We start from the raw sequence: 5,662 nt of genomic DNA, 5'->3' as shown, positions 1-5,662 counted from the left end.
AGTACAACGCCTGTAGGCAGCTAGACTATTTGACAAAGCCCTCCAATTTGCGAAGAGTTTGTCTATGCCACCACGTGCCAACTGACCCCAAGCCTTATGGTGTGGTTCTCCCCCCTCTTGATTGTCTCTCTCGTCCAACAAGCATCCAAGGTGCATCACATCTTCAGCAGCAAATGTCAGTTTAGTCTAAGATGTCTTTAAAAATCTGGGAAGATAGGTATCAGAATTGTCACCAAGTCTCCTGTTGTTATCGTGGAAAGAGCTCGACGCAGAGGCGCTTCCTTTTTACCCCCCACACCCCACCTTTTCTATTTATTTTATCTATTTATAACTATTTATTTACTCATTTTTGTAAAAAAAAAATGGACATTCTTTATTAGAACACATTAACACTTGTTTCTGAGAAATTTGAACATTTTTTTTTCAAAACCTGAACATCTCTTGTAAGATTTATATACATGTTTTTCACATACAAGCCATTTTTAAGAAAACAACAATTTTTTATACACGTCAATATTGTTTGAATTTGAAACACATGCAAATTTCATTTCACATACAACGTTTTATGTATGCCAATATCTAGATAATTTTTAAAACACATGAAATTTATTTTTAATAGAAAATTTTACATTTAATAACATATAAATTTATTACTACTAAATTACTTGTTAGATTTTATATAGAAAAACAAGTTTGCTTAGGGGGATATGGAAAACAAGAGATACAATATAATCCCATGCATTCCGTATATGGGCTAGACTCGATCCCGACCCCTTGCTGCACCGACAGCTCGCTTTGCGGCCTTCTTCGCCATCTTATAATATTTGTTTTATATATTTATAATTATTTACTTATTCATTTTTGTTAAAAAGAATGGATATTCTTTACTAGAACACATTAACGCTTCTTTCTGAGAAATTTGAACATTTTTTTCAAAACCTGAACATCTCTTGTAAGATTTGCATACATGTTTTTCACATACAAGGCATTTTTAAAGAAATGCCAACACTTTTTTATACACGTGATATTTTTTGAAACACATGCAAATTTCATTTCACATACAACTTTTTATGAATGCCGATATCTAGATAATTTTTAAAACACATGAATTTTTTTTTCATAAAAACATTTACATTTTATAACATATAAATTTTATTATTAATAAATTAATTGTTAAGTTTTATATAGAAAAACAAGTTTGGTTAGGGGGATATGGAAAACAAGCTATACAATTTAATCCCATGCACTCCATATATGGGCTAGACTCGATCCACCGAAGCCCATTCTGCCCCTCTGCCAGCTTCCTCTCTCCAATTCTGTCCTTTCCGCAGTCTCTCCACTCGCACAGACGGCCGAACAACGGCGCAACGCGCCTCCACCACACTCTCCATCCTTGCCCACTCGCCGGCGGCGGTCGGCAGGCATGAGCTTCCCGACGGTGACCAACTGTCTGGTCGTTCCCGGGAAAATCACTTCCCTACGGCAGCCCTCTTCAAGCCAGTTTGTCCTTCAGGCCCAACCTCCGGATGCATCTTCAGGTTCAGACGTTAACTGAATCTGCGTCGATTCCACCACACGTTCCTGTCCGGACGCAGTGATCCATCACTGCCAAACACGGTATGTTAGCATATTTTATCTCCAATGTGGTGTGAACAAGCTGTGAAGTGCTAGCATTGCTCAAAGGTTTTCTCTGTGGAGTTGACTGTAAAATTATTAGTATTTCTTAATCAAATTATAGGCTAAACCAATAAATTAGTGAAAGAGCTAGTACCAGCCCTATTTATTGGGGAAGGTGCTATATGTTTACTTATAAATAATGCTATTCAATGTACAAATCATTGGTCGTTGGAGATGAATTGCATCGAAAGTACGGTCCACTAAAGCGATGGTTCCATGATGCTTGAGCTATTAAACAAACATGTTCACAGCAACACATATGTAAGTCTGTAACTAGTAAGCATTATTGGTTTGAACTGTTCAAAGACCATCATGTGTTTTAGTGTACTGAAGAACCTGTCAATGCTAGCGTTGCTCAAAGGTTCTCTCTCCGGAGTTGACTGTATAATTATTATTTCTTGATTGGACCATAGGCTAAACCAATGAATTAGTGAAAGAGCTAGTACCTCGAAGTTCCTGCCAGCTTTGCTTATTGTGGAAGGTGTTATATATATGCTAACGTGATGAAGAATGCTATTCAAATGCAGAAGCGGATGATGTTAAGAATACAAAATAGCGATGGACCGTCCTCACTCCTCATGCACCCAACCAAAGGCATGTTCTAGTACCAGTGAATATTTGACTTCTCAAGACAAGCGTATAATTGGGCCGCTGCCCTTTCGGATGGTCCAAGCACCAAATTAGGCCAACCGTCAGTGGCATCCAAAATAAGAAAGATGTTTAGGGGCGTAGAACTTTGCGTGTTGAAGAGAAAGATCTGCTTGTTATTTGATGTATAACTAGATGACTCGTTGCGCCCATGGCACAAAAAGCGAGAGCGAGCCAAGTATTGAAAGCATACATACATGACTGATTTAGAACCAACTAAATAGATACTTATATCTCATTACATGGTACCATGATAGACTAAAGGAAGTAATGAGATCATCTGACAATAGCATATATTGGTTTCATAAAGCAAGCTACAGTGGCAAAGATGCATTGTATAGCTGCAATAGCATACATTGTTTTTATAAAGCAAGCTCCAGTAGCAAAGATGCATTGCATAGCTGCCAACTGGGAAGACCGGGAGATGGAAGCGATGGTATAATGTAGAATGAGCATTCAAACCATGCACAACAGAACATTTAGATGCAGTCGATACATAGCGTTATAAGAGAGGCACAAGATCATTTTACAGTAGCTTATTTACATTGCTAAGCAAGGTACATAGGTACAGATGCATCATATAGATGTTTCCATGGTAGATGACTCGTTGCATCCATTGCCAAGAAGCCTATTATAATATTTTAGAATGAAACAATAAGCACGATTCCAAACCTCATTTCTATAGCATAATAGGATGAGAGGTAAATAGTTTTTTAGATAGTCCTCGGATATTCAAAGGTAATGTTTATGGACCATATATTACATGGCACGATATAAGAATTCATGGATCTAAAGAAGGTAGAGTAAGCACATCATCACATAGATCAAAGAAAAGATAAATGTACGTAAGCACTAAAGCATCAACTACTTCTTTTGACTAAGATGGAACTTGCCCACTTATTTTGCCTCTGAACAAAGTACAACATAAAATCTCACTTTGATCCAAAGACATTATGTCTTTTTTACGGTTTGTGCGGCAACAAAGTTGTTCATGATAATACATGCATAAGAAGTGAAAAATATTTTTGATTTGCACAATGCCATGCAAAATGACTCTACTGCCCCCGGGCAAATTTGCAATTCTGTTCAAATTTTCTTCTCCATGGTTGACTACTGGTCCTTTTTTTGGCAAACTCCGAGCCCTACCCTCCCAAGGAGGGGGCCTCCCTGCTTCCATTAAAACCAGAACCAAAAGGCTCCACCAGGATTACAATTTGAGTAACATCACAAGCCTCAAAGATAAAAGAAAATTACAATCTTGCCCTCAAGATACATGTGCTGAGGGACAAAAACAGACGTCAATAGTTGCTTCACGGACTGCCACCAGGACACAGAACACCAACCACGTGTCTGGCATCCTTGGTTCCATCGACCAGATCTTCGTCCTGTTCCCCTCCCCCTTACTCGTACTGAAGTGAAGTAAGAAAGCACCAAGAGGAGGCCGACGAGGGCACCTTGGGCGCCATCTTCGTGGGCGGCTCATGTTGTAGCTTGGCAGCGGAGCGGCTCCCACTGCAGCTCAAAGGCACTGCATCCCGACAGCTCGGAGGCACAACAACTCCATCTGCATCTCGGTGGCCCGGTAGGTCCTGCTGCAGCTCGGAGCTGCGGAATCGGCAAATGGGGTCGTCGTTGCTCGTATCGGCGAGCCGAATCCTTGCAGTTGCCACTGTCGCTCCCTGAAGCTGGTGACTTTCCACGGCAAAGGAGGCTCCAGCAAGACCACAACGGCAGCCGTTGCCGCTCAGGTATACACTAACCTCCTTCGGTGTTTGATGAATCTGTAGAATTTTTTGGGAGATCGTTAGCTCGATCTCCACCGGTAGTTGTGACCGTCGCTGCTGCAAAATCCCAACTTAGTTCACCCCTGCAGCTTAGCTCGTGGAATCCATCATCAAGGATGGGTACCTGGGCCTGGATAATACCTAACTGATCTATGATGAAAGAAAAGAAATGAAAATCCAATACACATCATCATAAGCTTTAATTTATCAAGAAAAACACATTTATAGAATTTCTAATTAGCTCAATTTATAGTAGAAATAAAAGTAAATCACATGTTCAAATGAATGAAGAGGGCTCAAGACCTCGAACCAGGTGTGAAAACCCTGAGTCAGATAAATTCTAACTGCACACCTGTTTATAGTTGTCCCAAAATAAGTGTCGCTGAGTACTAATTTTGACACTTATCTCATGCATTTGATGTTCCCTAAATCAAAGAAGAAAATAATGCAGGAAGTAAGTAAAGTCCAGGCTGGTCAAGTCTCCAGTGACAACCACTATGTGGGAAGAATTAGACTCTGTTGCTAGTTAGTATGTACGAGACACAATCCATTCATGCTAACATCATTTGCTATTAGACTCTTAAATCACACTTAATGTTTCTATTTCCTAAATTAGAATAGTGACCTCGGTACAGCAAAAAACAAAAACGCATGCAGCTAGCTTAATTACCTCAGAAAGCTATTAGCAAGGTAGTAGCAAAATCTTAAGCTCCTTCTGGTTCTTGCTCTGTTTCCACTTGAGCAATCCCTCCCTGCCTCTCAAATCTTCACCAATGTCTGCAAAAAGCATGCACATGGGACTGCATTCAGATAGCCAAATGAACAAATAGTCAGACCAAGTCATTCACTATAACCAACAATTACCTTCCTAAGACATAACTTGAAATCCTCTAGATAGCCTCGTTTCAAAAGAGAAGTTGAACAACCATCGGATGGCAGAGACGCCAAAATATCTTAAATGATACAGCCATAGGCCAATTTCCAGGCATTATTATGTCGCATAATTGTACAGTTGTACTTTCCAAAGCACCTACAATGAAAAGTTAGAAAACCAATTTTGTCCTTCATCATGCAAGTAACGAGAAGACACTTCCTTGATGAGTGACCTTACTGAAGTACCCAAAAATCAAAACAAAACGTTAACTACAAGAGGGGAAGTAGACAAGTAACTTTCAGATATTGGTGTCATTTAATATCAATACAGGAAGATGCTTATCAATAACTATATACAGTTCTTATTCCATTCACACATATTTCTTGCCTCCTGATCATGGTATTGTAAAGGGGACTAAAGAGACAGGTTCTAGGGGAAAAAGTAATAGAGCTATAGGAAATAAAGTAACTAATTTAGGTATGACTATGGACAAGGCAAAGGTTTCAGAGAGAAATTGAGGAATAAAGCAATTTTCTCAATCTAATTACTTCAGAATCATCGGAATGAGAAAACATTGATACCTGCTACTACATACTGATCCATTTGCTTCTCTTCATGGAAGAGTACCATTAGTCCTCTGTCCACATGACACGAACATAATGGCCATCTAACATCAAAT

At 39.4% G+C, this 5,662-nt stretch overlaps 1 long non-coding RNA gene across 1 annotated transcript; it reads right to left on the bottom strand.

Annotated features, from left to right (window-relative positions):
- Positions 1–4,781: 4,781 nt before the first annotated feature.
- LOC119368734 lies at positions 4,782–5,662 on the bottom strand. The gene is made up of 3 exons (XR_005176726.1): positions 5,565–5,662; positions 4,974–5,139; positions 4,782–4,886 (listed from the first exon to the last, which is right to left on the bottom strand). It is a non-coding gene; the product is annotated as an uncharacterized LOC119368734 (long non-coding RNA).

This window comes from Triticum dicoccoides, chromosome 2B (assembly GCF_002162155.2).
Source record: "Triticum dicoccoides isolate Atlit2015 ecotype Zavitan chromosome 2B, WEW_v2.0, whole genome shotgun sequence".
In the NCBI taxonomy this organism is placed as follows: Eukaryota; Viridiplantae; Streptophyta; class Magnoliopsida; order Poales; family Poaceae; genus Triticum; species Triticum dicoccoides.
Note: the sequence above shows the minus strand (reverse complement) of the source record. Positions and strands in the feature narration are given on the sequence as shown.